Source organism: Mustelus asterias, chromosome 1 (genome assembly GCF_964213995.1).
Source record: "Mustelus asterias chromosome 1, sMusAst1.hap1.1, whole genome shotgun sequence".
Taxonomy (NCBI): Eukaryota; Metazoa; Chordata; class Chondrichthyes; order Carcharhiniformes; family Triakidae; genus Mustelus; species Mustelus asterias.
The window spans coordinates 160,154,339-160,179,692 of NC_135801.1; the positions used below are offsets into that span (position 1 = coordinate 160,154,339).

Genomic DNA, 25,354 nt, shown 5'->3' on the forward strand with positions numbered 1-25,354 from the left:
TAATAACTAGCAAACTTTATTATTATGTTACACTAGCCAATGAAATGTAAAATAAGTCAAATGAGCCACGGATCATAAAATTAGGCGTACCAAACAGCATGTGTTACTCATAATTATTTAGCTTTGTTTAATATGCTGCATGTGGCTGGTGATACAAAGCAGAGCCCATGATTGGATTCAGTGACATGCAAACCCACTCGCACTCATTCCCAGTGATTTAGTTTGGCCTAAACAAAATTATTCTATTCCAGCGTTCTTAAAACTATGATGACATTCATTCATATAACACCTTTAACATCCTCAGGCGCACACCAGTTTCTGGTGAAAAAGGAGAATAAATGTAGCAATTAACACTGAAGAAGATTTTTCCTCTTCAGCAGATTCACATATAGCATTACGTAAGCAAGAAAGATGGTAATAAAAACACATGGAGGATGTTTGTGGATTTTCTCGTGATTACTGTTGCAACAAAGGATTGTTAGTTTGGTAACACTGCTCATGATTGCAAGCCAAGTGACTTTTATAACAAGCTTTTATTTATGTTAACAATATCTATGTTAGGTTTTATATAACGAATCTACAGTCCTATATTCAATGACAAAAAATGACTTGCAAATAACACAATTTGGTTCCCACACCCAAGGTGATTAGTTCCACCCACTAGACTGACTGCACGGCTCCTAACCACCTCAAGAATGTTGTGTCCTTGGTTGGGGATGGCGCTGGGTATGAACGTTAGGTGTGGATGGAGAAAGAATGGCTACAACAATGATTTAACAGCAATAATGGCAATAGTGGCGTTAAAATGGCTTTTTTGGCTGAGAGTTAAGCATGCTGGGATTTTTGGTCAACTGTAAATTAAAACCAGATGCAGGTCGTAAAGTTGCTCTGAGTACGACTCTGGTCTGGGAGCTGTGATATGAAGCCTCCAGTATTGGCCAAATAAGGGAAGTTGTTTACATTTGACTTAGACATTGTGGCTTCAATTTATTGCTGTTATGTGCGAAACATGTCAAGTGAACTAAGCGTAATGGCATCATTTGCAAGTAATTTCATTGGATGTTTGGGCCATGTGATCGGTTTCTGGTTGCATAGAGAATCTTCTGGAAGCAAGTGAAGAATTTGTGGATAAAAGACATGTGCAGTCCTTTGTTTCGCAATGACAACTCGATAGAGACTAACCATCACAAGTCATGTACCCTGAAGGTTGCTTCAAAGAAGAAAACAGATTCTACATCGAGGATATTTCTTGGCCAAGGTTTTCCCTAAACTCGGTCATATCTATTAAATAGTTAAAGTTGATGTTCAGTTAAGTTAATGTGCAGTTAAGAGTTAAAGTTCGGTTGAGAGTTGATGTTCAGTAAAGTGTCAAAGTTCAGTAAAGAGTTAATGAGTTGCAACTGTTTATGTTGAGTTGGTATCAGAAGTATTAAATAAAGAAATACAGTTGAATGAATTAAAGAATCAAGTATTGTCCTTGTTTGTCTCATTGAACTGGAATGCTTACAAGGTGTTTAAATTAAAAGCCGGATAACATAGGCAGACTCCAATATTGTAATAATTTTATATGTAGCTGCATGTTTTCTGAGGTCAAGTATAGCAGTTTACTCTACTTCTAATCTTTTCGGTATCCGACACTTTCCTACAAAATTTGTTTGTTATATTGTAAGTGCATGGGGAAATCTTCATCTTTTATTGTGGTGTGTGGTGGCTTGGCAACTATTTTTTTTTATCAGGATGCGAGTCTTCTTGATCTGGGTGTTTAGCTTTTCAGCTTTTGCTTTTCCAAACTGTCTTTTGTTTATTCCGAGTGACAAAAGACAGATTTTCCTTTCTTTCACAGTTTCCTCGAACAGTAATAATGCTATGGGAAAGGATGCTGGGACACTTTAACCGTTTAAGTATTCTTAAAGGATTCAAACAGGGAGGATCTCGCCAGTGTAATGGAGCTGCCAATTTGCTATTCACTTAAATTAATGGTTGGAAAATTGGGTGTGCTGCCTCATTGATTCCAGTCTGTCCAATTTTCCTCAATGCACTGCACAACCAATCTAATATATTCAGACTTAGAAACAGGGTTATCTGACCCAATAATGTGTCTTATGTGTTCTTCCTGCACTGGTGTTATATTGAAATAAATGCCCCATTGCAGCTCTATTCTAATTAATTCTTCTCAGAACCCGACTTCCTGCTGCAATATGTAGGTATTGCAAGCACATGCTAGGCAATTTTTGATTAGCCCATTTCTCACTCTTTTTGACCATGGTGCTGGTCTGTACTAACGGTTCTTCACCTAGGCTTCTCACTAAAAAGCAATATGTAATTGTAAGGGGTATGTTTCAAGTGCTGCAGGGATGGGGGTGGTTATTGTTGTGGGGGGAGGTGTGGGGAGATGGTGGGGTATGGCAGGAATGGGAAGAACTGTGCCAAAATTATATGCAGTGAAATAGAGATAGGAAAACATAGTTCTCAGGTTCTTGGGTTACCTGTCTGGGTCAGGTTGTTGAAATGCTTGAAATACTAACCCCATGGCCTGGCAATGATGGTCTGGGAGTTGTCATTGTCTGCCACCTCCCTTCAGGCTGAGTGCATTGTCTGCTTGGGAACCTTCCTGCTATTGAAAGAGAACAAGACCAGCTTACGTTCCCTCCACTGCAGTAGATTCATGTTGGGCATGATTTTCCCAGCCTGCTGCACTACTCGAGTGCGCAGTGGAACGGGAATTGTCAGTGGGGGGCCTATTGCGGGATTCGCAACCAGTGTCCAGCCAATTGCGAATTTCCGAGGCCATTTTTTTACAATGTAATCAGCCTTGTGCCGGAAATCAGCACGAGGTTGATTACCATATGGAAATCTGAATTTCAATATCAATAGTGAGCCCGGAAAGGTATTGCCTTCGCTAGGAGAGGTTCCCACCAGCGGGGATTAAAGCTGGTCCCCATCAACGGGGACCAGACATGATGACTTCACTGGACAGTGAGTTCCATAGATTCACAACCTTCTGCGTGAAGTAGCTTCTCCCTGTCTCTGTCTTGAACCTCCCTCCTCTTACTCTACAACTATGACCTCTTGTCCTCGACTGTTCTAGAAGGGGGAACATTTGGTTAATATTTACTTCATCAATCCCATTGAGCAATCAAATCCCCCCTCATTCTTCTGTACTCCAGCGAGTACAAGCTCAAGCTACTCAACCACTCCTCATATGACAGCCCCTTCAAACCTGGAATCAATATAGTGAACCTCTTCTGAACCACTTCCAATGCCACCACATCCTTCTTCAAAGAAGGAAAAAGAAGGAAAAAAAGGAAATAGACAAAAGGCGGGTAACTACAGGCCGGTTAGCTTAACGTCTGTAGTTGGGAAAATGCTGGAATCCATCATTAAAGAAGAAATAGCAGGCCATCTGGATAAGAATGGTTTGATTAAGCAGATGCAGCATGGATTCATGAGGGGAAAGTCGTGCTTGACGAACTTGTTGAATTTTTATGAAGATGTGACTAGTGCGGTTGACAGAGGGCAACCGGTGGATGCGGTGTTTTTGGATTTCCAAAAGTCGTTTGATAAGGTGCCTCACAAAAGGTTGCTGAAGAAGATTGGGTCACACGGAGTTGGGGGTAGGGTGTTAGCGTGTATTGGGGATTGGCTATCTGACAGAAAGCAGAGAATTGGAATAAATGGGTGCTTTTCTGGTTGGCAGATGGTAACTAACGGCGTGCCGCAGGGATCGGTACTGGGGCCTCAACTATTTACCATTTATATAGACGATCTGGAGGAGGGGACTGAGTGTAGGGTAACAAAGTTTGCAGACGACACAAAGATAAGTGGAAAAGTGAATCGTGTGGAGGGTATAGAAGGTCTACAGAGAGATTTGGACAGGCTGAGTGAGTGGGCGAGGATCTGGCAGATGGAGTATAATGTTGACAAATGTGAGGTTATTCACTTTGGAGGAAATAATAGCAAATTGGATTATTATCTAAATGGAAAAAAATTACAACATGCTACTGTGCAAAGGGACCTGGGGGTCCTTGTGCATGGGACGCAAAAACCCAGTCTGCAGGTGCAACAGGTGATCAAGAAGGCAAATGGGATGTTGGCCTATATCGCAAGGGGAATAGAATATAAAAGCAGAGATGTTTTGCTGCATCTGTACAGGGCATTGGTGAGGCCGCAGCTGGAATACTGTGTGCAGTATTGGTCCCCTTATTTGCGGAAGGATATATTGGCCTTGGAGGGAGTGCAGAGAAGGTTCACCAGGTTGATACCAGAGATGAGGGGTGTTGATTATGAGGAGAGACTGAGCAGATTGGGTTTGTACTTGTTGGAAATTAGAAGGCTGAGGGGGGATCTTACGGAGACCTATAAGATAATGAAGGGGCTGGATAGGGTAGAGGTGGAGAGATTCTTTCCACTTAGAAAGGAAGTTAGAACTAGAGGGCACAGCCTCAAAATAAAGGGGGGTCAGTTTAGGACAGAGTTGAGGAGGAACTTCTTCTCTCAGAGGGTGGTGAATCTCTGGAATTCTCTGCCCACTGAAGTGGTGGAGGCTATCTCGTTGAATATGTTTAAATCACGGATAGATGGATTCCTGATCGATAAGGGAATTAGGGGTTATGGGGATCAGGCGGGTAAGTGGAACTGATCCACTTCAGATCAGCCATGATCTTATTGAATGGCGGGGCAGGCTCGAGGGGCTAGATGGCCTACTCCTGCTCCTATTTCTTATGTTCTTATAAGGTGACCAAAACTGAACACAATACTCCAAGTGTGGTCTTACCCATGCCTTATACAATTGTAACAACACTTCTCTACTTTAATACTCTAAACCCTTTGCAATAAATGCCAAGATTCCATTTGTCTTATTTTAGCATTCTGCACCTGCATATCCACTTTCTGAGACTCATGAACAAGGACACCCAGATCCCTCTGCACAGACGCTTTTTGAATCTATTTCCCATTTAGATAGTAATTTTCCCTTTTATTTTTCCAGCCAAAATAGATAACCTTGCATTTATCCACATTAGACTCCATCTGTCAGATTCTGGCCCATTCCCATAATCTGTCAATATCCATTTGCAAACCTTTTAGCTCCACATCTGAAATCGTCCCCGCAGGTGGAGGAGGTGGTTAAGAAGGCGTATGGTGTGCTGGCCTTTATCAATCGAGGGAGTGAGTTTAGGAGTCCGGGGATAATGATGCAGCTATATAAGACCCTCGTCAGACCCCACTTGGAGTACTGTGCTCAGTTCTGGTCGCCTCACTATAGGAAGGATGTGGAAAAGATTGAAAGGGTGCAGAGGAGATTTACAAGGATGTTGCCTGGATTGAGTGGCATGCCTTATGAGGATAGGCTGAGGGAGCTCGGTCTTTTCTCCTTGGAGAGACGAAGGATGAGAGGAGACCTAATAGAGGTGTATAAGATGTTGAGAGGCATAGATCGGGTGGACTCTCAGAGGCTTTTTCCCTGGGTGGAAATGTCTGCTACGAGAGGACACAGGTTTAAGGTGCTGGGGGGTAGGTACAGGGGAGATGTGAGGGGTAAGTTTTTCACACAGAGGGTGGTGGGCGAGTTGAATCGGCTGCCGTCAGTGGTGGTGGAAGCGAACTCAATAGGGTCTTTTAAGAGACTCCTGGATGAGTACATGGAGCTTAATAGGATGGAGGGTTATAGGTAGGTCTAGAAGGTAGGGATATGTTCGGCACAACTTGTGGGGCCGAAGGGCCTGTTTGTGCTGTAGTTTTTCTATGTTTCTATGTTTCTATTACAGCCTCACTATTTTTATAGTTAATTTTCCTTGCAATAGACAATAACATTCTATTAGTTTTCCTAATTACTACATACTGACGTTTTGTGATTCATATGTTAGGCCCATTGGATATCACACCTTCCAGTTAGTTGGGCTGAACATCACTCCTGGGAATGTGTGGGAATGCAATAAATGTAAATGTAAATGAGACCGGAACACCATAATGGTTCTGACCTCCTGCTGATGACATTGGGCAGAAATTCTGATCACTTTGCCAGAAAACCACTCTCATTGATACCTGATCATTGCAGTCAGTACATCAGTCCACCATTTCATTGTGTGATTTCAGGAAGAAGTTAGATAAAACTCTTGGAGCTGCAGGGATCAAGGGATACGGGGGGAAGGAGGGATCAGGATATTGAATTTGATGGTCAGCCATGAACAAAATAAATGGCGGAGCATGCCCGAAGGACTGAAAGGCCGACTCCTGCTTCTAATTTCTATGTTTCTATTATTGAAGAGAGAAACTTACTGTGGCCATAATGGAAAAGGTAAGTTTTTAAAGTCAAAGTCAAACCCCTGGTGATTTGCTATTTCACTATTCCTAATTTAACGATATGTATTAGCTGACTATCTCATCAGTGACAGCAGGAAGCTGGGCAGCAGAACCCTATGCACATGCACAAATCTTCTCCTTTTTCTCTGTTCTCACACTTACATCCAACTGTGGGATTTATCAGTGCTCTCTTTCACTGCCAGGCATGGGAATTTTATTTTCAATTCCTGGGATGTGGGATGACACTGGCAAGGCAGTATTTATTTCCCATCCCCCTAGTGGCATTGAGAACACTAAGGGTCAACCACATAGTGTGGGAATGTAGTCACACGAGGTCAGACTGTAAGAGTAGCAGGTTCCCCCCCACCCCGCCCCCCACTCTCCCCGAAAGGGCATTCATGAGCAGTTTAATAGTACCATTTGTCATGTTCATTTTTACTGGTGCCAGTCCAACAATTAACAGATTAATTATTTTCAATTGCAGCACTTATCATAGTGAAAATTTGACTTTACAACATTTGCAGTTGCTAATTCTGTACTATGTTCAGAACCGTCAGGTAGTACTGGCACAAGGGGAATTGCTCTGCGGAACCAATGTAGCTACAAAGTAGATTGCTGTGAGCGTGTTGTCTTTATTTACATGAAAACTGGAAATCAACTTCATAACTGAGCCGCGATTAATTCACTCGAGAGGCTAGATCGTACTCGGGAAATAAAGGCTTTTATTCGCAACAAGAATAGAGCACACTGCTTAACAATACTATCCCAGACTAAAGGGTCACTAGGAAGTGCAGTGACCTTTATACTCCTATGGGAAGGCGGAGCCAAACGGAGTGTACCACAGAACAATGCTAACAGGTGGAACACCCCAACCCTAACCCCAACAGTAACAAGAGTAACAATATGTACAAGTACCCATAGTGATAACCATCTATGGTTCAGTACCCATAGTGGTAACCATCGATGGTTCACTACAATAACATCACCCTGAATGGATACCTTTCTCCCAGAACACATGTCAAAAGAGTCCATGTCAGAAGTGCAAATGCCTGTTTGAATGATTTTAAACCATTTTGGTCAGAAAAGTGCATACAGCACTTCTTTGTTCTTTGTTCTTAATAGGATGGAGGGTTATAGGTAGGTCTAGAAGGTAGGGATGTGTTCGGCGCAACTTGTGGGCCGAAGGGCCTGTTTGTGCTGTAGTTTTTCTATGTTTCTATGTTTTCTATGTTTCTAGATCAGAATTTTAATTCTTCACTCTCCACAGATAAAGCTTCTCTCTGAGTGTGAATTCAGAAAATGTGCACCATGATAACGTCTTCTTGGCTGCCTTTGATTGGCAATTTAACTATAGTTAAGAAAGCCCACCAATGCCTCAACTTTCTCAGAAGACGAAGGAAATTTGACGTGTCAGCTACGACTCTCACCAACTTTTACAGATGCAGCATAGGAAGCATTCTTTCTGGTTGTATCACAGCTTGGTATGGCTCCTGCTCTGCCCAAGACCGCAAGGAACTCCAAAAGGTCGTGAATGTAGCCCAATCCATCACGCAAACCAGCTTCCCATCCATTGACCCTGTCTATACTTCCCGCTGCCTCGGCAAAGCAGCCAGCATAATTAAGGACCCCACTCACCCCGGACATTCTCTCTTCCATCTTCTTCCTTCGGGAAAATGATACAAAAGTCTGAGGTCACGTAACAACCGACTCAAGAACAGCTTCTTCCCCGCTGCTGTCAGACTCTTGAATGGACTTACCTTGCATTAAGTTGATCTTTCTCTACACCCCTAGCTATAACTGTAACACTACATTTTGCACTCTCTCATTTCCTTCTCTATGAACAGTGCTTTGTCTGTATAGTGCGCAAGAAACAATACTTTTCACTGTATGTTAATACATGTGACAATAATAAATCAAATCAAATTTAAAATTCAAAACATAAGAATACAAGGGCTGAGAGATTCCTGCAACTCCTCTCATTTAGAATTTGTAATATATTTATAATTGTGTGTGATTCCAGAACAACTTTCCTCTCTCATCTCTTCTCAATTTTAATCATCCTTTCGTGTTCTTCATTTTGGTCAGTAGCCACATTTTCCTTTCCCTATTTTCCCATGACGTTATCCAATTTCTCCAACATTGTGACCGGCACCTTCTCTATTTTCTATTTTCCCGTTTCCACAGTCCCAGATAACCTCCTCCTCTCTGTCTGATTATCTCTCTCTGTCTAATCTCTCTCTGTCTGATTATCTTCAGTTCATTGTGTGCTCAGTTACTTTGCACAATCTTCAGACCTCTGATTTTTCATTTTGTTAATGGAAGTATTTTAATATTCTCCTGCAGCATTTAACTGTATGAATTGCCCAGCTAAATCAAGTAACCCTGCAGAATACATTTCTGAATCATACTAAATACAGTCTTATTGCCATAAAGGCTTTTGAGCCCCAGAAATATTCTTACTTAAATATTTAGATCGAGGTCCACCCTTAAGATGGATAAAGTGATACATTTGCAGTAGATTTCTGTTGTTGGAAGTGTCAGAATTCAGGATCTTTTTCATGAAACAAACACCTTTTTGACTCATTATGAGACCTTGTGCATTGCATTTCTTCAAAGACAGTGAAGTATTTCTTATCTGATGGCTGATGGTACAATTGAAAAGTTTATTAAAGTTTATTTATTAGTCACAAGTAGGCTTATATTAACACTGCAATGAAGTTACTGTGAAAATCCCCCAGTTGCCACACTCCGGCGCCTGTTCGGGTATACTTAGGAAGAATTTGGCATGGCTAATCCACCTAATGTGCACACCTTTGGACAGTGGGAGGAAACCCATGCTGACACGGGGAGAACGTGCAGACTCCATACAGTTGGTGACCCAAGCTGGGAATCGAACCCGGGTCCCTGGCGCTGAGGCAGTAGTGCTAACCACTGTGTCACCGTGCCGCCCACTAATAAGAAAGAACTAATTAGTAAACATAAAATAAAACAAACCATGATTACTAATTGTACATTGAAACAAAATAAACCCCTTTACATTGAGTCATTGATTGTGCAATCTGTACTGCAGTGTGTAAGGGCTTCTTTGATTTATAGCTCGACAATCAATGTGATTAGGCATTCTTTCGGCATTTAAGCACATTTAAACGCACAGTAAAATTGAAGTCACAAAATCTTGACAAAATAGTTGCAGATGCTAAACAGTAATCTGTCAATAACCTGCTGGGGGCAGGCTTGGCATATGGACGTATTTTGCACTTCCAAGTCAATCTCCAAAGGTTTCAAATTTAATATTGATTTTTTTTTTGCAAGCAGCTTTGACATTTTGTTTAGTGCAGGCCTCACTAATTAAGAATGGATTTTATTGACTTGATGTCTGAACCAAACCTTTCACTAAATTGACAGATTATTTCCTCAATTCTTGAACGGTATGTTGAAAGGTTGCAACCCTCCTGTGTCTGGTACCCCTGAATTAAACATGAGTGTATATGGCGAGCTCATTCCGTGCATCGTGCCCATTGATGCAGAAGCGGCTGCATATTTTGATTTGCGGGTTGGCGTTGAGTTTTTTTTCACCCTGCTATAAAGCATTACCGTAAACATTTAACTCCTATTAATGGTTGACATTATCTTCAACATGCATATTTCTTTGTGGATAATAGAAGGTGGAAAAGAGTCTTGCAATGATGAAGATTTCCCTAATTGAAAATGTGCCTGAGTAATTCTCTAGAAATGTATTTTCTGTCGAGTTTCCTGCCTTGATATGAAAGGTAATTGAGAATGTCTCCTGGGGCTGTCAGTAAGGCAGAATGTTCATTTATGATGGTTCACATTTACATAAATAAGTCTGGTGAGACTGCAGAAATTTGTAACTGAAGGCAGCCATTATTTCTTACTACTTAAGGAGAGGAACAACATTTATGAAAAATTCAATATTTTCCAATTCATTCTATTGTCAGGAACAATGTAAGCAAATTAAAATGTTGAAGTCTTCTAACATTCTGCAGAAATCCTCTGCTTATTAGCATTATTTTTGCCAGCATGATAATTCCTTTGTCACAATTTCGGAATGACATGAGTGAGGAGGCAAAATGTACTTAGTAAACTAAACTGGTTCTTCCATGATCTTTCATTTACGGGGCAAAACCTTACCGAAAGATGGCAGAGTGTTGTTTCCAGTGAGAAAACCAACGTGTTTATCTGCAGAAAAACCAATCGATTTTCTCTCCAGATCTTGCAACACTTACGCCAACAGAAAATCACCCTGTCATGAAGTCGGGGGGGGGGGGGGGGGGGGGGGGGGAGGCTAGCTGGCACGCTGGCAAAAAACCTGGTTGCACTGAGATTGGGATACCATGAAGGGTACCCCAATCAGAACCTGCCTAAAACTTCAACCGAGCCCACCGCGGAGGTCTCAGGGGCTCTCCTCCCAATCCCAATTGCAGTTGCCACTTCTCTAATCCCCCACCCCGACCACAGGCCCCTTCTCCCCTACCCCCAATCATCAGCATCTTCTTCACTCATGCCCACTCTCCCCACGATCTGAACTGATTACCCACCCCCCTCCCAGCCCCCCTCCCCCAACTGCCATCATCAGCAATCCCAACGTCTCCACCTGCCCCAGCTGCCTCAGCTAAATGAAATCCCCCCCCCCGCCACAGCACTGCCCCACCATGAAGCTTCCACTGGGCCCTGTCCCTTGACATGGGTTGGCACTGCCAGGTTGGTACCGCCAGGTTGGCACCATGTCAAACATGCAGTGCCAATCTGTGCCAAGGGCGTGCCAGGGGGCATTGCCAGGCCACTGCCTGGCCATGTCCCTCTCCCCCGGGGTTTATACTTACCTTTACAACCCCAGGGCGACCCACTCATCATGTTCACATCAAGGTTCTCGCTGAATATCCGGTAATGGGGGAAGTCCTGGACAGAATGCTTGCTAATGACATGCTAATGTATTAAAATGTGCTTTCTGAGGTCCTGCGGCGTGTTTCGCACCACTCCACCAGCAAGGGGCCGGTAAGATTGGAACTTGAAAGCTTGCCAGCGTGAATCACACTCTCTGGATTTTGAGCACGCACCGCCATTCCCTCAGACAGATAGTGTGGGCTCAAAATCGCCCCCACTGTATTTTTGTGGTCAGCTAGGCATCCAACGCCCAGATATCTCCGGCTCTTCACACCGGTAGGATTCTCCGGACCCGCTGGCAGTGCACAACCGGCCGTGGGTTTCCTGTTGACAGCGGCGGGACCAGAGAATCCTGCCACTAGCGAACAACTGATTTGGTTTGATTTGCTTTGACTTATTATTGTCACATGTATTAGCATCCAGTGAAAAGTATGGTTTCTTGCGTGCTATACAGACAAAGCATACCGTTCATAGAGAAGGAAACGACAGAGTGCAGAATGTAGTGTTACAGTCATAGCTAGGGCATTGAGAAAGATCAACTTAATACAAGGTAGGTCCATTCAAAAGTCTGATGGCAACTGGGAAGAAGCTGTTCTTGAATCGGTTGGTACGTGATCTCAGACTTTTGTATCTTTTTCCCGATGGAAGAAGGTGGAAGAGAGAATGTCCGGGGTGCGTGGGGTCCTTAATTATGCTGGCTGCTTTGCCGAGTCAGCGGGAAGTGTAGACAGAGTCAATGGACGGGAAGCTCACCACTTCCAGCCAGAGGGAAAGATGCTGGGAGGCCGGAGAATCTTGGTTAATGTGTATGAAAATGCTTAATGAATTTTGAAGCTAAACAAGTAAAAAATCTACATAAGTGGAGCTTCAATTTGTCTAATCAGACATCACCCATAGGAATGTACCCAATTACCTGACCAAATGAACTCCAGCAATCATCGGCAAGAGCCATTAAGGCCTAAACTCTCAAGTATGCATAAAGATATTGGTGGATTTTAATCAATTGAAATCACTCAACATTGCAGTGCACTGCATTGCACAGCAAAGCTTGTCACTGTTAACCAAAGTTAGCCAAAGCACTGCAAAGATTCTCACTGTTAGCCAAAGTAGGGCCATCATAACAATTGGTATTACCAAGATTTAGCAGAAAGTAACAGTGGAACTTTTGCTCTAATGAATAATGCATGGAACAATTTAATATTTAATGAAATCACAAAACATCAATCGCTTTGGAAACATATGTTGCTTTCATCCATTTTAATAATACATTTTATCTGGTGCCTCTCAAATACTATATAAAGAAAGCAGGAGCTACGGGACTACACAAGCCAAGCTTGGGTCTTATTGGCATCAAGATCCTTGTTCCAAACCTAAGTAAATATTGATGGGAAACTTACTAAATCTCTTGGCATTTGACAACTAGTAAAATATGAGATTATACAGCAAATTCAGGAAGATGGTGCTGCAGGAGTGGAACCTAGCTGAAGTCGAAATGGGGCTATAACACCATAGCACCCATAATCCTACATTTGTCCATGTCTGTCCAATCACCCCAAAGTAATGTCTTCAGTGAGAACAAAACTATCTGGCTATAATTAACCTCCAACCGCAATAGAATTTTTTTAACAAAGAAATGCCAATACTTCTTTAAAAATCGATTTCAATTTTATTATTTAACAAAGTCATGTATAATTAAGAGCAAAATGTTCATTTATTAGTCACAAGTAAGGCTTACATTAACACTGCAATAAAGTTACTGTGAAATCCCCCTAGTCGCCACAGTCCAGCGCCTGTTCGGGTCAATGCATCTAACCAGCATGTCTGTGGGAGGAAACTGGTGCACCCGGGGGAAACCCACGCAGGCATGGGGAGAACATGCAAACTCCACACAAACAGTGACCCAAACCAGGAATCGGACCTGGGTCCCTGGCACTGTGAGGCAGCGGTGCTAACCACTGTGCCAATACATTTTGGTAGGAAGAATACAGAAGGCAAGTAAAACTAAGGGCTGCAATTCTAAAATGGTGCAGGAACAGAGAAGTCTGGAAGTGTACAACTCTTTGAAGGTGTCAGGGGAAGATTGAGAAAGTGGTCAAGAAGGCATCTGGGATTCTGGCCTTTATAAATAGAAGTATTGAGTATAAAAGCAAGGCAGTTATGTTGAACCTTTATGCAATTGGTAGAACCTCAACTGGTGTATTGTGTCCAATTCTACGCATGGGCCTTTAGGATGGCTAAAAAGGAATTGGAAAGGGAGTAGAAAAGATTTACGAGAATGGTTCCAGGGCTTAGATAATGTGGATAGATTGGAGAAGCTGTCATTGTCATCCTTGAGAAGGCTTACATTAACACTGCAATGAAGTTACTGTGAAATTCCCCTAGTCGCCACACTCCGGCGCCTGTTTGGGTCAATGCACCTAACCAGCACGTCTTTCACACTGGGAGAAAACCCACACAGACATGGGGAGAACATGCAAACTCACACAGACAGTGACCCAAGCCCGGAATCAAACCCGGGTCCCTGGTGCTGTGAGGCAGCAGTGCTAACCACTGTGCTACCGTGCTTCTAATGTGTTTCTAAGGTAGCTGAGTCTACCTAGTCAATGAATGTTAAAGTTCCTGTTGTACTATTCTGAAAAGAAGTGAGTTCTCTGAGTGCCCTGTTCAACCAGCATCGTAAGAAGTCTCACAACACCAGGTTAAAGTCCAACAGGTTTATTTGCTACCAAATAAACCTGTTGGACTTTAACCTGGTGTTGTGAGACTTCTTGCTGTGCTTACCCCAGTCCAACGCCGGCATCTCCACATCATGACAACCAGCATCACCAGAAAGAGAGTGATGCGCGATTAATTCACTCGGGAGGCTGGATCGTACCCGGGAAATAAAGGCTTTTATTAGCAACAAGAATAGAGCATACTGCTTAACAATACAATCCCAGACTAAAGGGTCACTAGGAAGTGCAGTGACCTTTATACTCCTATAGGAAGGCGGAGCCAACCGGAGTGTACCACAGAACAATACCAACAGGTGGAACACCCCAACCCTAACCCCAACAGTAACAAGAGTAACATATGTACAAGTACCCATAGTGATAACCATCTATGATTCAGTACTCATAGTGGTAACCATCTATGGTTCACCACAGAGAGATCAACTGGTTCTGGAGCTATATGTTATGTGCAGAATCATTCTGCAAGTAAGTGGTTACTGTGTTTGCCTACATATCAACGTAGCTGTACTTCAAAGTAATTCATGCGCAGCACTTTTAGGATGTGTTTCGAAGGTCCAAAAGATCATTTTTTTCCCTCTCAAACAATCCCAGTACTGAGATAACTAGGCACAGAATTAATTGGAAAAAAACAAAAGGCCTTATACTTTAAAAATTCAACTTTTGGTCTCCTGTTTACAATTTACATAGCTTTCAGCCACTTCATTCAAAATGAGAATTGCTAGTTCAAAATGAACTAAGTGGCATCTGTAGGCATGCCAACAATAGAAATAGAAGGAAGCGAATTTACACTGTTTTCTGGCCTAATGTTGGTGTACCTAGATTTTGTGATTGTATTTTTGGGTGTGAGTGTAATAGGGTGTTGGATACCATTCAGTAGGTCCTAATGAAGTCTTTGTGAACTTAAGAAGGTTAACTGTATGTATTAACTCCAAGAACTATGTACTTGTATAGAATAAATTGTTCAAGCTAAGATTTGCCTCCATGCTTTCTAGTGACCACAGCTCTGTCCAACATGAGGCTGATGCCTAGGGTGAGTCATGTGTTCTCTTATAGTACTATGTGGGCAGTACTGTACTCAGTCCCATGTTATCCCTGAATGTGCCAGACTCTTATTTTTCTTTTAATCCAATTCAATCAAATCAAGTCCAATTCAGAGTCTCAACAAGTGAGACATTCCCGATCCAAGCTGACAAGACAGGGCTCTCACCTCCTGTCTTGGGCTTGATCTATATGATCCAAGCTGATTGGAGTAGGCATTGCATCTCCTCCAAGGCTTGATCCCATTTGCATCTTAGCCAAAAAGCCAAGATGCCGCTTTTAAAAATTGCTTCAAATGAAGATAAAATGTAACCTAATGACTTCAACCAAGTACAGCATGTCGATACTACACTTGATCTTAGCCAAAAGGCTGAGAAGCCAGACCCTTATACTAAATGGAGCGGTTTCTGAAGGTATCAAGCTCATTTCTGAAACCCTACTGAAACCACTGATGGTTGTTGGAGCAGCCTCTTTCTCCGTCAGCCTCTTCACTGGTCCAAAGATGCAGATTAGCTGCATGTGAATAGTCGTTCGAATTCCTGTTAATTCTAGCCCCGTTACACAGAATGTTAATGTAACTTACATGCAAATAAATGAGACAAAGGAAGAAAGTTGGGTCATGAGCACACCCCTTAAGTGAAAGTGATTCATGTAAAGGTGCTTACTACCTGGAAAAACATTTGTCCATTACTCCTGCATGTGGAGAATGCATAATTTTGTTTGAAGAAACTGCTAAGGTGCATAAACTATGTGCAACATGAATTTCCCAGTGGAAATTTGCTCTTTTGCCATCTCATGCTTGAGGAAGAGAAGGGAACAGAAAGTGAGACAACATTGAAGAAAAATCAAACATGTCATCTTTGCAATGAGCAAATTGTCCCCAAGGGTCTGTTGAGGGATTGAGTGAGGAACTTATCTTTGGCAATTTTGCTTTGTTGAAGAATCCTTAGTTGAACTGTGTCACCTTCTGAATGGTGAATTGCAGCCCCAAGCAAGTATCAGGACGACTCTGTCCTATGGTAGCACAGTGGTTAGTACTCCTGCCACACATCACCAGGGACCTGGGTTCAATTCCAGCTTTGGGTCATTGCCTGTGTGGAGTTTGCATGTTTGCCCTGTGTCTGTGTGTGTTTCCTCCGGGTGCTCTGGTTTGCTCCCACAGTCCAAAGATGATGCCATGCTAAATTGCTAAGGGAGTGTCAGGAGGACTAGCAGGATAAATATGTGGGGTGGGATTGTTGTCAGTGCAGGCTTGATCGGCCAAATGGCCTCCTGCTGCACTGTAATGATTCTATGATAAAGTTCTGAACTTGAATGCCGCATGCACTTTTTAAGCTCCAACCGGTAACTTATGTAATAAATTGTCCAGGCCGAAGTATGCCCAGCCACTCATCACCAGGACACCACTGTTGCACTGGTCCTATTTTGGAACCACTAAATTCCTTGAATGGAAGATGATTTTTCTGCGTTAATGTTTGAATTTTCTGTGAATAATGAAATGAATCCTGCATGGCAATACCAAATGTCAGTGAATTGTCACAATGTATTTATAATGAGGAACACCAGCATGAGGGAAGACAATAAAGTGCCAGGATGACTTCTGGGAGATAAGGTTGGTTTGATGGTTCATGACCCCATTGAATGTAAAGAACAGAACATCAAGGCACCCACCATTGAGAGGACTAAAGGGTTTATAACAATGTAAGAATATGTGGAAGCTATTTAGCCCCGGGGACCTGTTTTGCCTTCAATGAGATGATGATTGATGTACACCTCAATGAGATTTACCTCCATTTGGTCCATTTCCTTTGACATCATTAACTAAGAATCTGTCGATTTGAGTCTTGGAAATTTCAAAGGATCCACCTTTTGGAGAGAGTTCCAGATTTCTACTATCTTTAAAGGGCAAAATACTTCCTGATTTTACACCTGTATGGTTTAGCATTTTAGAATTATGCCCCATTGTTTTAGATTTGCAATCAGAGTAAATCATCCCTCTGTCACTATTCTTTAACATTTAAAAAATCTCAACCTGATAACCCCACAACTATTCAAACTTAAAGCAATGCAAACTAAGTTAATGCAATCTGTTCTCATAATTTAACAGGAAATGAGAACGGATAAGGCAAAATCCGTCACTCAGAAGATTGTTGGTGAAGGAATGCCTCGTATTCGAGATTCACACCTAAATGAGAAATTTGGTTTTATGGAATAAACCTTCTCCAAATTGGAACCATACCTAAGTTTTATCTCACTTTAATGCTAAAGTTAGGGCAGCAGGCGGTTTTCACACAAGAAACAAAACATGCAGAAAAAAATTAAAAACCCAAATGAATGCAAATATAATATTGCAAATCAAAACTAAAATTTGTTGTGTGTTTTTTTTTACTCGTAAATCTCATAAACATCAATTCCTTGTCTTATGATGAAATTGTCAACCATAACACACGATAATTTGACCCTGAATAATTTCAGGGCATAGATCAGGTCAAATGTCCAAACAGAAAGCTCTTAAATGAATCAGTATGTCAGTGGTGTTTATTTAATGCTTGAAAATATGTTGCAACACAGTGAGTATGAGTCTTTTCCCCCTGGAGCAGATTCCCAGTTCTCAGCTCAGGCTGAGTAATTTTGTTAAACTGCCTTTGCAATGACATTGTATTAAAACAACTCTGTTCATTTTAATCAGTATTGTTCAAATAAAAAGGAATATAGCAACTTTTACAACATCAAGACATCCGACTAAGTACTTTAGAATTCCTATAGTGGGGAAATGCAGCAGCCAAATTACACGCTAAAAGCTCCCACACACAGCAGTAAAATAAATGACTCGATCATCTGTTTTGCTTTCATTTATCTGTTTTAGCTGTTGGTTGATTGATAAATGTTGGCCAGGATACTGGGATAATTGCCCTGTTCTTGCCTCAGTAGTGCCATAGCTTCTTTTATAGACACACTAAAGCACAAATCTTACTTTAATAGCTCAACCAAAAGACCACGGCCAGAATTTACACCCCTGTCGTCGCTGCCAGAGAGGACGGAGAATTTGGCTCTCAGTCAAATCTGCGTTCACTGCACTGGGACAGGAGAATCTTGCTGGCGTGAATGGTCGGAGAATCCCACTCTTATAGAATCATAGGGCCCCATTTTACCATTTTCATTCTAAGTGTCGGGCGGACTTGAAACTGGGAGTGTTTCAGATCTGACTTTTAGACCCGTTCTGAGGTGCCCTAATACACACCCTGCCTGCAAAAATATCAGCGATTCTGAATCGCGCCGCAGAAGCCTGTGGGCGGGGCTTAATGCGCCCGAAACCCTGCAGCTCCGATCGGCGCCTCCAACTGCGCATGCGCAGAAAAAAAGTGATAGAATGTGGCTCCCCTGCCACATCCCTCCCGGGCCGGACAATGACTCCCACTGGCCCCCACAGACATTGCCCCATCCCCACAACATTACTGACCCCCTTATCCCCCCACCCCCTCTGCCACCCAAACTGATCATGGGCCCCTCCCCTCCTTTCCCCCCACCAATCTCAGGCAGAGTGGCAGCGGACCCCCCCTTTCCGCTCACTGATCACAGACAGAGTGGTAGCGGAACCCCCCCTTCCCCCTCGCTGATCACAGGCAGAGTGGCAGCGGACCCCCCACCCACCGATCTAAAGCAAAGAGCCCATCGTACCCACCCTCCCTCCACACTCACCGATCTCAAGCAGAGAGATGTCGGATGCTCGGCACTTACCTCTTCACTGACTGGAGCGCCCGAATCGGACTTTTGTGGAGCATGTCTGTTTTGCGCCGATTCTGGATGGGCGAACGCGGTGGTAAAGGGGGAAGTGCCAGTAAGGTTGGGCGTGCAGCCAATTAAGCCAATTTAAATGCACGCAAATGCATTTAAATGGCCGTCGCGCCCGATTCGGACACAGTCCCGATCGCAGCCATTTTCGGGCCTTGGTAAAAGAGGAACGGGCACGGAGGCGGGCGTGGATCATGCTACTCACCTCACGCCTGATTTTACCAAGTTTCTGCGCCCAAAAATGGGCGCAACTTGATGGTAAAATCGGGCCCATAGAATCCCTGCAATGTAGAAGGAGGCCATTCGGCCTATCGAGTTTGCACTGACTACAATCCCATCTAGGCCCTATTCCCAGAACCCCACATATTTATCCTGCTAGTACCCCTGACACTAGGGTCAATTTAGCATGGCCAATCAACCTAATCCGCACATCTTTGGACTGTGGGAGGAAACTGGAGCAGGCACGGGAAGAACATGCAAACTCCACACAGACAGTGACCTGAGGCCAGAATTGAAGTCGGGTATCTGTGAGGCAGCAGTGCTAATCACTATGCCACCGTGCTGCCCACTCTTCATCTGCACTGAAATGTCAAATGCCAGCCCGGATTATGTGCTAATGCCCTGGAGTTGGCCTTAAGCACACAACATTCAAATCAGACCTAGATTCAAAGTTGACATCTAATAATCTACCAGTTTACTCTGCAACACTCTTGTCATCCTTTTATTCAATTACCTTTTGATGAAGTTTTATAATGCGACAGATATAAGGGGCAGTATTTGATGCAGGTGACGGGGATCTTGAATATCAGCAAGGGTCCTACTTTGCGTCCTATGGGAAGCCCTACTGTATCAATGCCACTCAGGCAGCTGTTCTTTTGCTCTTTCCTGTAGAAGAGGCTAAAGCCCTAGAACAAAACACTGAGGCCTTAGATTCTCACAGGCCAAAGGTGAGTGATGGGGAGATGGAGGGGAGGTCACAAGGTCAGGGGTTGGCAGCAAGGGTGGTTCTTGGTAAAAAATAAAAGCAAATTATTGCGGATGCTGGAATCTGAAACCAAAAGAGATTTGAGCTTTGACAAAGGGTCAAACTCAAAGCGTCAGCTCTTTTCTCTCCTTACAGATGCTGCCAGGCCCTGCTGAGATTTTCCAGCATTTTCTCTTTTGGTTCTTGGTGGGGCTCCCCCTTTATGATGCTGGATCCCTCAACCAGAAGGACATCCCCTGGGAACCTGCAAGCATGGCCTTGCTTGTCAGACCCTCTACATGGTGAGCTCCCTGCCCACCATGGCAGTAGGCTGACAGCAATCGATGGTTGGGGGTTTGGGGGTCGGGGGTCGGGGGGTGGGGGGGGAGGAGAGGAATGTTGTCCACTGGCCTTCCTCCCACAGGCTTAATTGGGGTGGAGGTGGGAAGTCAGTGGGGTCCCCACCCACCACCCACCCATCTGATTAAATGACACCCACCCATCCCCATCCCTGCTACCAAATTCACCGCAGGTGAGGGCATTAAATTCCACCCATTTTTCCTTTCACTTTCTGAAACCCCAGGCAGGCTGACCCTCCATGATGTGATGTGTTGGGTTACATTCTTTTATGCACAATTGAAGGTGTTAATCCTTTGAGAATCAGTTTGAAATTGTTAACATAGTAAACAGAGTAATTTCATATGAGCTGAAGTGTCAGCAATTTAATTGCTGGGGTGTCACAACTGTGATTCCATCATTAAGCTAACATCTACACATACACACTGTCAGCGACAGCCACTACCACTTACCAAACTCAAGCACTCAAAGGTAAGTGTAGCACTACCAGGGTTGAGATTGGCCTATCAAACCTCGGGGCCCAATTTTACCATCACGTAGCGCCCATTTTCGGGCACGAAAACTTGGTAAAGTCGGGCGAGAGACGAGCAGAGCGATCTGCGCCCGCCTCCGCGCCGGTTCCCCTTTTAACAAGGCCTCAAAATGCCGCGATCGGGACCATGCCCTAAACTTTACCGGCACTTCCCCCTTTACCACCGCAGTCGCCCATCCGGAATCGGCGTGAAACAGACATGCTCCACAAAAATCCGATTCGGGCGCTCCATCAGCGAGGGTTAGTGAGGAAGTAAGTGCCTAGCGTCCAACGGCTCTCTGCTTGAGAGCGGTTGTGAGTGTGAAAGAGGGTCTGCTGCCACCCTGCCAGTGATCGGTGGATGAGAAGGGGGCTCCGCTGCCACTCTGCCTGTGATCAGTGCGGGGGGGGAGGGGGGGTCTGTTGCCCCTCTGCCGTGATCAGTGGGGGGGAGGGGGAGTCCACTGCCTCTCTGCCCGTGATCAATGGGGGGGGAAGGGGTTCCTCTGCAACTCTGTCTGTGATCAGTGGGGGAGAAGGGGGGGTCCGCTGCAACTCTACCTGCGATCAGTGGGGGTGGGGGGGGGGAGATGCGGGAGGGTGGATCACTCTGCCTGAGATTGGTGGGGGGAATGAGGAGGGTGGATCACTCTGCCTGTGATCGGTAGGGGGGAAGGAGGGCAGGGGCCTGCGTTCGATCTGAGTGGTGGGAGGTGTGGGGGGATAAGGGGGTCAGTAATGTTGTGGGGGTGGGGCAATGTCTGTGGGGGTCAGAGAGAGGCATTATCCGGCACAGGAGGGATGTGGCAGGGGAGCAACATTCTATCATTTTCCTTTGCGCATATGCAGTTGGAGGCGCCGATCGGAGCTGCAGGGTTTTGGGTGCATTAAGCCCCGCCCACAGGCTTGTGCAGCACGATTCGGACTCGCTGATACTTTTCCAGGCAGAGTGCGTATGGGTGCGCCTGAGAACAGGTCCAAAAGTCGGATCTGAAACACTCCCAAAATCAAGTCCGCCCAGTATTTAGAATCAAAATGGTCAAATGGGGCCCTAGGGCTTTTCTGGCCTGCAGTTTTTAGCTACTCACTGGCTAAGTTAGTGGAAACATCAACACAGCCTTCACTAAGATGCAGAGACCATTTGTTTAGTCAGGTGTTGATAATATAATATAATTATTTGCAAGACAAGCTTAATACAAGAAAACTGGAGAAGTTTTGAATGTCATGAACAGTTACGTAGATCTTTAAAAGAACGAATAGGGTTGTGATTGGAATCCTTTCTGCAGAAGGCTTGCTTTTGCAATGGGCTCATGATGCCAATTCAATGTACTAATCGTTTTCATTGCAGTCATAACTCAGTAAGGACTTGAAAAAGATTCAGAACTTTTGGAAACTAAAATTGAAGTGTATTGCATCTAATAATTTTCCAGTACCTCTTGGTGAATAATTTGAATTGGCAAAAGGAACTACTTTAGTTTTATAAACACATTTTTTTTTGGCATCACATTTTCTTCTCTTTTACTCTTGATTCCCGTTCAGTGTTTTCCTTTCCAATGTCTCTGAATTTCCTCTTCATTTCATCTATTAAATCAATGGGCTGAATTTCACCAGCTATTGGAGAATGTGAGGCAGGAGGCACAGTGTAATGGCGGGGGAAGGCTGGGATGGGAGACCAACCACTGGATAATCTTAGGTGGGATCTTCAATGATGTGGCTGTCCACCAGCTGGAAGCGGGTGGCCAATTAAACCAATTAAATGACCAATTTGATGGCCAGTTCCCTACCATGCTCTGTACCCTCTATACCCTCAATGGACCCTCTTTCACACAGAGGGTGGTGAGTGTCTGGAACAAGCTGCCAGAGGTAGTAGAAGAGGCGGGTACAATTTTATCTTTTAAAAAGTATTTAGACAGTTACATGGGTAAGATGGGTACAGAGGGATATGGGCCAAATGCAGGCAATTGGGACTAGCTTAGGGGTTTAAAAAAAAGTTAGGCCAAAGAGCCTGTTTCCATGCTGTAAACCTCTATGACTCTAAGCTGGACATTAGGTGGCACCATCACCATGTGGGGAGACTGCCAGGTAAATGTGCAGGAAGATAGTGGTGTAGAGGCTGGGACTAATGCTCTGGGCTCATGAGTTCAAATCCCACCATGGCAGCTGATGGAATTAATATATCTGGAATTGAAAGATCGACCTGAATTTTCAGAAAGCCCGAGGGGTTCCGTGCCTGAGCTAAAATGGTGCTGGAACCCCAATTCCAGAAATCTCAAACCCAGCACCCATTCTTCACACCAGTGTGGGGGCAGTGTAAAAGTTCAGATCAAAAGTATGCTCGTTTTGATCCTGGGTTGTCCAAAATGTAACTTGAGGGCTTTAGACATTTGTAAAAAAGGTCTAAACTACCATTGTTATTTAGAGAGGTAGGATATCCTTTTGGACAAGTCTAGATACACTCCTGGAGAAGAAAGCTCTAAGGTGCCTTTTGGGAGAGGTAAAGTACCCCTTTGAGAGTGTGAAAGTGCCTTTTGAGATGGTTAGGAGTATAGGTGCTTGTGCGTAAAATGTAGGTAAGCTCATATGTGAAATTGTCAAGGTGTCAAGTCATTTAAATCCCCAGATCCTTTAAATTTTTGAATAAAAAGCCTGCTGAGACTCTGCTTGAAATTTAATTTGCTATATGTTGACATAACCCTGAGGATTCTCATTCTAGATTAGCACTGCTTGACCGCTTCCATAACCTATCATTATCACAATGTGGTGGGGCCTTTCAGTCACAGGTCCAAGTGGTTATGGAGAGATCAGCTGTCTTTGATGTGGGACTAGATTCATAGCGTTTGGACCCTTTCGTATCTCTCCCTTCTTACCTTAAACCTATGCCCTCTAGTTTTAGACTCCCCTACCTTTGGGAAAAGATATTGACTATCTAGCTGATCTATGCCCTTCATTATTTTGTGGACCTCTATAAGATCACCCCTAAGCCTCCTACGCTCCAGGGAAAAAGTTCCTGTCTATCCAGCCTCTCCTTATAATATTTGCTTTTCATTAAGGATTGAGTTTATGGTGAGAGTTTTTTTATGGGGTATGAATGAGAGCGATTTTTAAAAAATAGTGAAGTTTTCATATACACTTAAAACTTTAATTTATTTCATCTCACCCATGGGTCCTGAAGTATGCCCATGGTGGATACTTGGTGAGTTGGCATGGGGGGACTGTGTAAGAGCAAAGGGTGGTGAGAGTGGGGGTTATGGGTTAGCATGAGTTGGCATTAAATTGGTGTACAGACTGTAAAGAACCATGGAGATGAGTAGGGTCATGGGTTAGCATGATTGGCACTAGATTCACCTGGGGCCATACAAGATCCTGTGGATGGGTGGATGGTATGAGGGAATGGAAGCAGGGCAATCTCAACAGACTAAGTAGGGGTACATACTAAATGCAAAAAGAGAGATATACATGCAAAATCAAATAAAGAGAGAGGGGACAAATGATCGAGAAAAGGATCAAGTTCAGACCCAGAAGTCAGACCAAGGTAGAGAAGTAATAATCCATAGAGAACTTACTTAGCAGATGCTTCAGAAGGTACTATACAAAGAAACTGAGGAATCTTGTTTGTATTCCTCAAAGACCATCAGTCATACATTTGGAAGCATCAGATGTTGAGTCAGGAATTGACAAACAACCAAATTATGCAACTCCCAATGAAGACCAACCAAGTCGAGAAAAAGAATTTCAAAGAGAGACGACTGATTTTCTAAATCTGAAAAGAACATGTTGGCATCATGTCCGGACACTGTGTTTGGTTGGAAAACCCAGAAATAGGATGCTAATTCCATGATAGATTCACAAAGCCACCGCAAAATTCCCTGGGAAAACAATGGGATCCTGACCCACTACCGGTACCCTGCATTGTATGCAGGTCTATCGTGTTAAGGTTTTTCCCATAATTCTAAGATATCGAATAGGTCTATTGGGGGTCAAGACACTGAATGAGCACCAGTTATGGAGGAATAGGCACATTAATATATTTGCTTGTGCAATTATACCACATAATCGCTTTGCAGTTAACAGGGAAAATACTAAACCACGTGCTATGGGGTGTTTACTTAATTTGGGGGAAAATGTTATTGGCTATTCTGTTTATTTCCTTCAGATACAGATGCTGGAACTCTGACATCTTGTCCACCATGGAATCGGTGCGGGTGATGGTCCGACAATGGATGTCTCCGTTGACCTCAGGCGGGAATTTCTGGTCTCGCCCGAGCGAGACCGTAAAATTCCATCCAGAATGTTTCAGTTTATTATAGCATTGAGTTGTTTTAATAGTGGGCAAACAATGAAGGACTTCTTGAACATGATTACTTGTGGCAGTGGGCAATTGAGAAATCTCCCTGAGGAAAATTGTTCTTGTGCTATTTATGCATTGAATATGTGATTTAATACTATGAAAAGCCAAATTAAATTAGGCAAATGATCTCTGTTAGTATATGTGTGTGTGTGTGTTTTGCAGATAGAAAGGGAATGGCGATGGATAGTGGCTGTTTGCAGTTAAAATGACTCTTTTTATTTATCCAATGAAATGATTCCTTGTTGCTTTGTGACCTGAAGTCATAACATTCAACAATGACTGTTACTTCTGTTCATTTGACTCCGAATAATGTCATTCAATTAAATGAATGCAAGAATGAAAACATTACATTCATAATAATGAATGTAATAAGTCTTCGGAGGCAGAAGTCCCTTCACCAAAATCCC

The 25,354-nt window shown here is 43.5% G+C and overlaps 1 long non-coding RNA gene and 1 other non-coding gene across 2 annotated transcripts in view; one reads left to right on the forward strand and one right to left on the reverse strand.

Moving 5' to 3' along the window:
- Positions 1–25,074, forward strand: part of LOC144502280 (uncharacterized) — a 47,032-nt gene extending 21,958 nt beyond the window's left edge. Inside the window, exon 2 of the long non-coding RNA XR_013499321.1 lies at positions 24,753–25,074. This is a non-coding gene — a long non-coding RNA (uncharacterized LOC144502280). The remainder of the gene's footprint in view (positions 1–24,752) is intronic.
- LOC144502009 (U2 spliceosomal RNA) lies at positions 15,166–15,357 on the reverse strand. The gene has a single exon (XR_013499240.1). It is a non-coding gene; the product is annotated as a U2 spliceosomal RNA (small nuclear RNA).
- Positions 25,075–25,354: the final 280 nt, after the last annotated feature.